We start from the raw sequence: 10,975 nt of genomic DNA on the forward strand, positions 1-10,975 counted from the left end.
AATATGAACTTCTGATTTATTTAAATTCGGTTTTTTTCTTATTACATGCGATGTTCCATATGTTCAATCTTTGGATTTTTATGTCATTGCCGTTAGGAACCCCTTATTTCGCACACGATCTTCAAAAGTGACACAACCCAAAATTTGGCATTTTTGAAATTATGCACTACAAATGTACACAGAGCTTTTATTTACCTTTCAGCAAGAGCAGCACCAAATTTTTTATATAAGAAATTTTAAAAAAACCTAAAGTAAAGTCTCCCTTGCCCATATGATCAGCATGTGCTAAGAAATAGTTTTAGTAGTGTAATTTTGAGTTGTGTCACCTTTGAAGATCGTGTGCAATTTGTTGCGTTCCTTAACCACAAGAAATAGTCAGAAACAGTCAGAAGTAGTCAGATTTAGTCCGAAAAGCTTTTCTTAACTTGAAAATTACAGCATAAATGAGAGAGCGACTGCCATTCTCTTAAGTCCGAAGTTACATGATTCAGTCAGAAGAATTGTTGATGAAAAAATCTTGAAAACTGTCAAACTCAACTGGCAGCTGGCTGCGCAGAAAGAAATTAAAGAATGAACGACCAATCTCATCTTACAGATTTTTTGATGCTGATTTGGAGTGCATTTACAAAAGGAAAAAGAATAAAACTGTTGAAGTGCCAAACATGGAAAAATGGCAAATGTCGAAAATTTTTTTTAAATTGAATTTGGACGTAGTATTTCATGTCGATGAGTTGATTAGACATGAGAGAAAAATTAAAAAACACTCAGTTCTTTAGTAGCATGCACTTGTTGTCCCACAAATATGAAAATCCCAATCTATGAATTTAATTAAAAAATAAAGTAATTTCAGGAACAAATTAACATTAAACAAGAAAGAAAGTCTAAATTCGGGCGAAGCCGAACATTAAAAACCCGGCGCAAGTACAAAATATATGATTTTCACCTTTCCGAAAGCTACCGCTACATGGTAAGCAGGGCTGTATCCATTTTGAAGTAAATTAGCGTCCTTAAATTTCGAAGTATTCAAGCATTTCTGAAATTTACCGTTATTGAAAAGCGGTCTCAATTTTAATCCAATTTAATAATTTTCTACGTTTTGCTTTTATGTGGCAAGCACAATAACCATACCGAGTTTGGTACAGATTGGTAGAACGGTTACCGAGATTCATATATGTAATCATAGGTGGGTGGTGCCACGCCCATTTTCCATAATTTTATCATAAACGTATTTCTTGGTACAGAATTATTGCAAGCATCAATTTGGAATAAATTAGCTTTACTATTTACTGATTTATCGAAGATTTCGTATTTCTTCAAATTACCGTTATATGGGCGATAGGCGTGGTTATTGCTCGATTTTTCCCATTTTCAATTCCATTCGTCTTACGCCCGAAAGAAGTGGTCTTACCAAGTTTCGTTAAGATATCTCAATTTTTACTCGAGTTATCGTGTGCACAGAAGGACGGACGGTCAGACGGACAAACAGTCACCGCTTAATCGATTTCTCTTTTCATTCTGATCATTTATGTATACATTTGTCTATATCAACCGTTATGTGAACAAAGTTATAATACCCCTGTGTACAAGTGCGCTCGGGTATAAAAATCAATATCCCAGATTCATTATTAGCATTCCTAATCTCTTAACACTTTCCGCGTTCTGGAATGAAATCCTGAAACATTTTTTTGGATCGCATTATCATGGCATTGATCAAGCAATAGTCAGCAAGTTGTAGAGGCATGGGCGTAGCCAGGTAGGGGCAGGGGGGTGCTCGAGCCTCCCCCCTCTAACTTCTAAATTTTCCTTATATATATATAAAATAGTACCCTGAAATGCCAGCTTAATAGGGTGGAGCCCCCCCCCCCCCCCAACCTTTTCCCTGGTAGAATCGTTCGTAATGTTCTTTGCTAGTGTTTTTTTTTTTTAATAAGATCTTTCTTAATTTTTCACCCCTTTCTACTCAATCCATCGACATGAGGTAGAATCCTTCAGACGAATTGGATTTTCATTAACACGTGGTTGGTTTTCTTCGGAGAAACTACGTCAAATTCTATTTTTACATATATATATTTTTTTTTTGAAATTTGCCATTTTTCAACACTTCAAAAGTTTTTTCTCAAAAACTAGACGTCATAGAAAAAGTTTGTAAATGCACTTCAAATCAGCGAACAAAAATCTATAGATGCGGTCGGCCCCATTTTTTAGATAAAATACGACCAAATTTTGTTGAACCGTGTTATCGAAGGAGAAATAAAGTAGCAGTCGGAGATTTACCGAAACCTTTTTAACAATGCTTTATTCTCTCAGAGGAAAACGTACCGGGTACCTGGATAAAAGTAACCCCCTACCCAGGTACATACATACATATATTAACCTTTAGTGGTGTCCGGAAAAGAACAACCCGGGATAAAAATAACCATCTCTCCCAGATAAAAATAAACATCTCTCCGGCAAAATCTCCCTTGTCCATATGATTATCATGTGTTAAGAAATAGTTTTTCGCTTTTTCTGACGAACGTGTTATTTTGAGATGTGTCAGCTTTGAAGATCGTGTGCGATATGTACTTACGATACATTATTTATGCAGCTAAGCAGCGTTATGTATAAACATATTTACATGTATATTTATGTTTATATTTGTAAGTATGTACATACTTAAGTGGCTTTAAAAGTTTATTCGCCCAAGAAAAGTCATTAAGTATTTTTAAATATTTTTAAGTATTTATTATTTATCTGAAACCAAACGCAAATGAGTAAATGTCATAAAATTGGAACATTTAATTATAAAAAAAGTATTAGCGGAAAAAATGCGGTTGACATATGGGTGTTTCCATGAAAATGTCAACCAGGACTGAAAAAATAAAAACAACTGAAAAGGGTTTTTAAGACGAATTAATAAGAGAAATATAATCGAATTTTTATATTATAGAAGTATTTCAGCTTATTGGAATTTGAAAACTCAAAAATGGAAGAGTAAAACTGAGTGTCTCTTCGACTCAGTTTTCTCTAATGAAATGAACTATTTTCTCTTTCCTATTAACTAAATTAAGAGATTTGAAACATTACAATTACATCTTAAAATCAAATTTGCAATAACAACTAACTATAAAAAGGAGAAGTTAGAGCTCGAATAACGGCAATTTTTTGATTTGCTTCTGATAGTATTCTAATGTCGTGTACGTTATGCAAAAACATTGTTTGTCTATGTCATTTGTATATTGGCAGCCGCAGGTAATGCAGATTACAATTCTTAAGCGAGAATTCTTCTAGTTAAAGATATACAGTAAAATTTTCATTCCAACCGAAGTAAAAAAAAATTTATTACCCTTTAAAGTTTGTCGCATACGTTATTGTAAGTACGAAAATTTCAATCAAATACATCAAAACCAATGTTAATTGCAAATTTTCCATTTAAATTATTTAGAATAGTTGTAAAACAATAAAACGGTGGCGGGAAGAGTTCGCAATAAATATATTTTATTACTTACGAGAAAAATTGTCGCGTATGTTATTGTTTTTTTTTTAATATAAAACTAGCCAGAGATAATTTCTCTTAAAATATGAAAGGATTGTAAAGGTACATTATTTAGCTTAGTTTAGGAATTTTTAAAGAAAAGAAAAACTCCCAAGATTCGCAGACTTTCGCATATATGCGTGTTTCCATGAAAATGTAAACCGAAAATGCAAGCAAATGAATTCAAACGGCTTTATGACTTTAAATTTCGTATTCAGATGGCGGAAAAAGGTTTTTAAAACGCGAAACGGTGGAGAGAAGAACTGAAAAAATTTAATTTAGTATGTGTTACTAGTAAAAATATTGTATGGGGGAAACATCTGTCGCATACGTTATGTCGCGTACGTTGTTATATTTTTTTTTTAATAAAAACTAACCAGAGATAATTTCTATCAATGGAATGAAATGGAAGGATTATAAAGGTACATTATTTAGCTTGGTTTAGGAATTTTTAAAGAAAAGAAAAACTCTCGTGATTCGCAGACTTTCGCATATATGTATATGCGCCATTAAAACCACTTCTTTTTTTGTCGCGTACGTTATCACCTGGTTTTGAACGGATATTTTCCACACCAAAGTTTCGAGGTTGCTTATTTTTTTTCTCAAACACAGTACCCTTTGGTTGCAACATAACCGTAATCTTTTTGTTTCTGTAACTTCTATTTTTGATAGATTTACGTTACTCTATAAGCGTACGAATGTCGCGTACGGCTGTATGGAAACACCCATATGTGGTTTATAGGAACTTATACATACATATATGTATATGTATACGTGGAAGTCCAAGAAAATGGCATTGTGTTGTTAGTCAGAATTTGAGAATATGAGTGTCCCCTTTGATTTTATCTTTCTACAGTAAGTGAGTGTAGAGATATGTATGTATCTTTATATATTAGCAGTTAATCACGAGGCAGCGAAACAAATGTGGCGCCTTCGGCGCACCGCTAATCCTCTCTTTGTCGATTTGACAGTCAGCACATTGGGGTTTTTTCGCAATAGTGATGAATATTAAATTTTCATATTGTACCTATTTGCCGAAAAGTTTTGCTTAAAGTAAATAAACGTACCTAAAAAGTAAATATGTATTTTTATGTTCACACTTTTTCGATAGTTGGTGTACTACCTCTTCCTTTGATACCATATCTACTTTTGGACTTAAATCACACAATCTGTTCTATTAAAATGGCCATGTAGATAAAGTAGCAAACGCATATTTTTTGTATGTATGTTTATATTTTATTTTTTTTTTTGTTTTTAGTTTTAGTATATTTTTTATTAATTTTTTAAAAGTTAAGTTACCTGTTAAGATTTAATCGAACTAAAATTAAAATTTGCATGGAGTAGTTGATGTAGATAAATTAGCAAACGCAAATCTGTTGTATGTATGTTTATGTTTTATTTATTTTTTTTTATTGTAGTTTTAGTATATTTTTTATTAATTTTTTAATAGTTTTTGTAAAAAAATATATATTTTTTGTAAAAAAATATTTATTTCTTGTAAAAAATATTTATTTTTTGTAAAACAAAATATTTATTTTTTATGCTGACTCTCTCTTATAAAAAAAAAATTGTCTTCAGCGATATTGTGTATTTCAAACTAAAACATATCTATATTAAAGTGGATGTGCGATAAATTTTCTATTTCTTGGAATAAATAAATATGAACATAACATTTAACGATAGAAAGACCAAGGGGAGAAGGACTTGGCTGCACTTGACAGTTCTAATTGGCGTCAGTAGGTATAGAAGAGAAACGACTGGCGTGCTTTGTTGAAATAAGAAGATTGTCGATTTTTTTATAACAAAATTATTTATATCTAACCAATATACGAGTATGATTTATGTAAATTAAAATTAATTGAACTGTAGTATGTTTTTTATATGTCCACACCATCTGGCGTGTAATTCCTTTTGGATGAAAGATAGTGCCTAATAAGCGCTAGAAGTTCCTTTATACGCTAGAAAAAGCCCCGTCAAAAACCATTTTGCTATTCCGTATCAAACAGACAGGCAGCTTGAAATTGAGAAATCTTTGTTTGAGTCTTGGTTGCATGCGAATACCACCATCAAAATCCCAGGCATATTACTTTTACTTAGCTTTTCCACTTAATTTTGTTATTTCAACATAGTTTTTAGCATGATAAAAACATAGAACATGGTAGAACCGTTCTCTCAATTTGTCGGCCATAATTTTTTTTGTGAAGTTTGCCAACATTTTAAAATCGTATAAAAATGAAAATAAAAAATTGAAATTGTTCGAAATTGTTGTTGCTTGAGATTGAAAATGAAAATGTGTGTGTGAGTTTGTGAGTAAATTTAAAAATTAAATTGTTTGGAAACGTCAAGAATTTTAAAATTTTAAAAGTGACTCTCAGCGGTTGTACCTTACCATATTTTTATCATGGTTTTTAGATCTATAATAATATTTGAAATTTATAACATTTTCAAACAAAAGGTAAAAATCGCACGTTCTGTAGAAACATGTCTACTAAATCCGTATGCATAGACATAAAAACATGTGTACGTGCATTAGTAAAAATTAGTACTTATTCGCGTCTGTGTTTTTTCAACTTTCGTGGGTGGAAGGTCGTTTTCACATTGTCACCTCATTTCATGCTGCTTCATTGCAAAATATTTTCAAATTTAAGCATGGGTATGAAGACTCTTGTATATTATTTATGCAGGTGTGTGTACTTTTGCGAAGGTGTTTACTATCGCTTACTATCGTTTGATGGAGGAATAATTGCGAAGATCGCGTTAATTGGCGACGAAAAATGCAGTCGTTAAATTGTTTTCAGCATTTTAATATTTGTTTTTTTTTTTTTTAAATTTCGGTCTGAACCGAAAATATTTTTAAAATTATTACAAAAAATTCAAAAATTTGGGAAGTGGCTCCAATGTGAAATTACTGGTGAAGAAGGTGTGCATACAAAGGGGTGTTGTGTTGAATTTTTCGTGAAAAAGTTCCTAATATCATGCCTCAGTTAGTTAGTCCCAAAATAATTAGGTGATAATTAAAATCAAATAAACAACTAAAAACAACTGCTCAATGCAAGCACATATCGAACTAGACCGTCTGCGTTCAAGAAAATTAGTTTTTCGTTTTTATTTCTGACGGTGACTCGGATGGTCGAAGGTGGAAGCGCTATGATTGTTGTCCAGCATAGTAGTCATATACTCCCATGTTACCTAACACCCATAGTAAAACAAGTTCATTATGCTCATCAACATTATTACATTTCAGACCTATGTATATAGTTTAGAAGTAGTTGGAGAAATGTTCTACGACTCGAGTGATTAGTTACAAATTGGCTATCACAACAAACAAGTATGTATACATTTTCCTCTTTGTTAACTTAGGGCTGCGTAGTCCAGTTAGATACTGTGTGATTAAGGACAGAACTCTTGGCCATATTTTAATACAGCTGTCTTCTCGATACCGTTAACACTTTTGTCCAAAATCATACAAATAGTCGATTTGGAAGTGTTTGTTATGGCTTACGGATATGTTTCAGTGAAAAATAAATTGATATAGTACCAGCGATGCCAATTTGCGAGGAATTTTGACTATTTAATTTTTAATCATAAAATAACTTACCTAGAGTGCAGAAAACTTTTTGTAAAATTTGATTTTTTAGTCACAGTTTCAACTCTTCCAATATCGCATTAGCAACACTATAAAAACATTGATGTCAGCGATCAAGGCGAATTCAATTAGGTCATTGACTTGATGGAACGAACTAGTTCGTATTTGCTCAAGGCCGCCCTTTTTTTTAATTTTACTTATCGTTACCTAATTGTGAAAAGGTGACAAGTTCATTTTTTGAAATTGTTCAGGAGAGATGAAAAATAGATGTAGTTTCGGATTATCTTTCATTCTGCATTAAAGCTAAATTAAAAAAAAAAGTGGACTTGGCTCCTTTTCACCTTAAGGTAGCGTTATATTAATTTAATTGTATGTACATAATAAGTAATGCAATTATTTATTCATTTATTAATGATGTTTTCATTAGCTAACATTAAATAATAATAATACATACATACATACGTTTATCTAATTTCTAATCAGTATTTAATCAAGTGAGCCGAGTGGAAGAAAGGGCGAAATATCCCAGCAATAAATATCAAAAATCAACGGTAATTTTTAGCCCTTCAAACATGCAAATTATTATACCAAAATTAAATTTGCTTCTAAAAGTTACGGGTAAAAAGTAGAAAATTTCGATGGATTATTTTTTTTTTATTAAATTTTTGTGAGTTTTGTCCAAAGTTTCAAACTTTGACTTAAATATAAGGCGTATGTAATGCAATAAGGTATATTTTTACACAAAACTTGTGAAAAAATTTCGCATTCAAATGTTGTAGGTACACTAGAGTGGTCCAAAAACAATAAAGTTGTGATTTTAACGCCGCCACCCCTAGGATTGTTCTGAACCGAAAAAATATAAGGACAGTCTTTTTCACATTTCATGTTTATAATATAAAAAGCCAGTACGATGGCTTGTGACGAAAACGAAACGAGAAAAGAGAGTGTCAAAGAGTGGAAAAAGTCAAAAATGTCGCTATGCACAGTTGCAATTTCTTTAATATCCACACGGTTGCACGAGGCAACCCCGTGATACCAAATGAGAGATTGTTATTACAAGTTGTAATTAATAAATGCAATTTTATCCTCAATAGGAATGTTCTAATCAAAATCGTTTGTATATTGAATTCCGCAAAATTTAAAGTCGTTCCCCGATTCCCCCGAGAAATTCACATTCCACCAAAATCGGGGAATTCTCCCCCGGTTGGCATCACTGGTGGCAAGTTCAAAATGAGTGAGTACCGTTGGTCCACATACATAAATCCAGTTTATATAGACTTATTTGAGATGAAATCTTTTAACTCATTGCACTTGTGGACATTCATCAAGAATTGCCCTAATTATGGTAATTCGCCATAAGGCTCATGGATTATGATGGTAGTTTGAATTCAACCTCTGCAGAAGTCAATCCTGTTGTCTCCAAATGAAAGCTCTATGCTTTGTTAATTAGCAAATCACATCAGCTGGACCAATCGTTACACACGGAAGTTCGATATACTCAATAGTGCGGCATGTCGAAGTAATTGGACATTCACGGTACTTCTTCTCACTTTACGATCCAGATCGGGATTTCGTTTCAATTGTTAAGGAGCTGGTTCAACAACATTGAAGAATTCTAGCTATCTTCGAAGCAATCGATCCATATTCGCAAAAGAAATGTATGCCGAAACATTCTCATTCAGCCTTATCGTGAGTTTTGCGCGATATATGTTCATCCTCACGTAGTAAATACATGGAAAAGAAAAGTGAAAAGAGAGCCGGTTCGAGGAAAATGAAACTCCTGATTTTTCATTTTTCAAATCCAAAAACTGTAAATGGAAACGATAATAATTTACAACCCACTCTAACCTAACCTACACGACATAATTGTTTAGAATTGATACAATTTTGAACCTGGGTAGCCATTTCATTACATTAAAATAATCATCTAAAAAATTTATGGGAAGCCAATTTTTCCGGAATTTTCTATTCCAACAATTTCTTCAATTTTCCTTGGGCAGAGACCAACACAATAAAAAAGAAAGCTCACATAGGACAATCCATTTGTTTTATACATCTGCGGTCATAAACAATAACCGCCTAAGTCGAAAAACCTCAATTCGAGAAAAAACGTTTTAAACATTTTTGGCTCTAATGTTAGCCTTATATACCCAAAGTATTTTCGCCTTTAACTTTTTAAGCTTAGCTGACAAGATGGGTATTTCACATATGTTTGAAATAGTAGCTGGAGAATACGATAGCATATATAACCCAATTCTTTCTTAAGCCGACTTAGGTGTTTATTGCTTATGACCACAAAGAATATGTATGTAGAAATTTAAATTTTTAAATAGTTGCATAACTGCTTTACTATAGCTTTCACTTCTGAGGAGTTCGTGTTGCTAGCTGTGTAAGCTCATTTATGTTCTTGGTTAGCCGTGGCAGGCTGAAGTTATTCGTTGGGTAGTTTGGCTGAAACACATTATTTAAATGGTTTGAAAAACACTCAGCTCCCTCTTGCTTACTACGAGTCCAGGTACCACTTTGGTTCCTAATTGACATTTCTGTAGCCACTGGAGTTTTGAAGTTCCGTAGCGATTTCCATAGAGAGTATCTTTCAGTAGAATTCGGGGAAAGCTTCTTAATGCACCTTTGCCAGTTCCTCTGCACGTTTGAGTGCTTGGTTCAGTTTTCTACTGGCAGCTTTATACCGTAGCTGTGAGGTTGGTGAGCGATGGTTCTGCCACTGTCTTTTTAGGTGCCGGTTTTTTGCCACAAGTTTTTCTATTTCGGTATTTGTAACTGATGTATGCCTTAGTGGTACTTGGACTTGTTTTAATCTTGCCAGGACAGCAGCTGAAGTAAGTGTTTCTTTAAAATTTTCAACAAACGAGTCTGTATAACCCTCACTATATCACTTTTTATATTTAAGTCAGTTGGTGTTATTTGAAGTTAGCCGAGGCTCAATCTCGATGTTTTAGGTCATCGCGGTGGGTAATCAAGGCTGTTCCTTTTGAGTCTAGGATATTGTGCTTTAGGCGATTTCTAATCAGTACCGCTGTGCCTCCATGCCATGAAATAAGTATATCTATATACAGATTGCACCAGCACGCTGGTATGTTATATGCTTCGAGCTTGATGGTACAATCACTTTATGGTGCCAGCAAACTGATGTCGTGTATTTTCCCTTTTAAATTGATTTTTTATTTTTTATTTTTTTGAGTTGGTTATTAATTTATTTCTGTCTGCTTTGACTTTGGTTTTTTTCTGCTTACCCAAAAGTATGAAGCATTCCAGCTTTCTTCAAACGAAATTTATTCACCATTACTTTGAATATTTCGTTCAAATAAGAAAGTCGCGCCACATAATTTATCTAATTTTCATATAATTTAGAGCGATTTGCCGCAAATTTGGTTATTGTCACTGTGTTTTATTAATTTGAACGGAGAAATTTAGAAAAGCATTTCGTCGCCTGAAATGCAAAAAGACGAAAAAACATCGTAAAAGAAATGGAAAAAGTTGGGACTAATGCTTCAATTTTTTCCCATAAAATGATGTGTGGAGTTGAAATTCGATGAAATCTATCATATATGTACATCAAAAAGTGAATTTTGAAGTTTTTATTAGTTATTGCTTTTTGCATTTAAACGATGATGTTTGTTTCGCCTTTTTGCATTTCAGTTGACGATTTATAAAGTGTAGTTATTTAAGAAAATAGACTCATCTTTTATTTAATTTTCGAAAAATTTTAAACTAAAATGTTAAAAAAAAAATCAAAACCTCAAGTAAAATCTACACATGGTCAAATGTGGTAGATAGTAGAGAGCTGCACGAGTAGTTCCCGCATCGTACAAGTATTCTTATTATGAGTACAGCAACGCTTTTTTGGAATCATA

Source organism: Rhagoletis pomonella, unplaced genomic scaffold (assembly GCF_013731165.1).
Source record: "Rhagoletis pomonella isolate Grant_MI unplaced genomic scaffold, Rhpom_1.0 Rhpom_scaffold_00008, whole genome shotgun sequence".
Taxonomy (NCBI): domain Eukaryota; kingdom Metazoa; phylum Arthropoda; class Insecta; order Diptera; family Tephritidae; genus Rhagoletis; species Rhagoletis pomonella.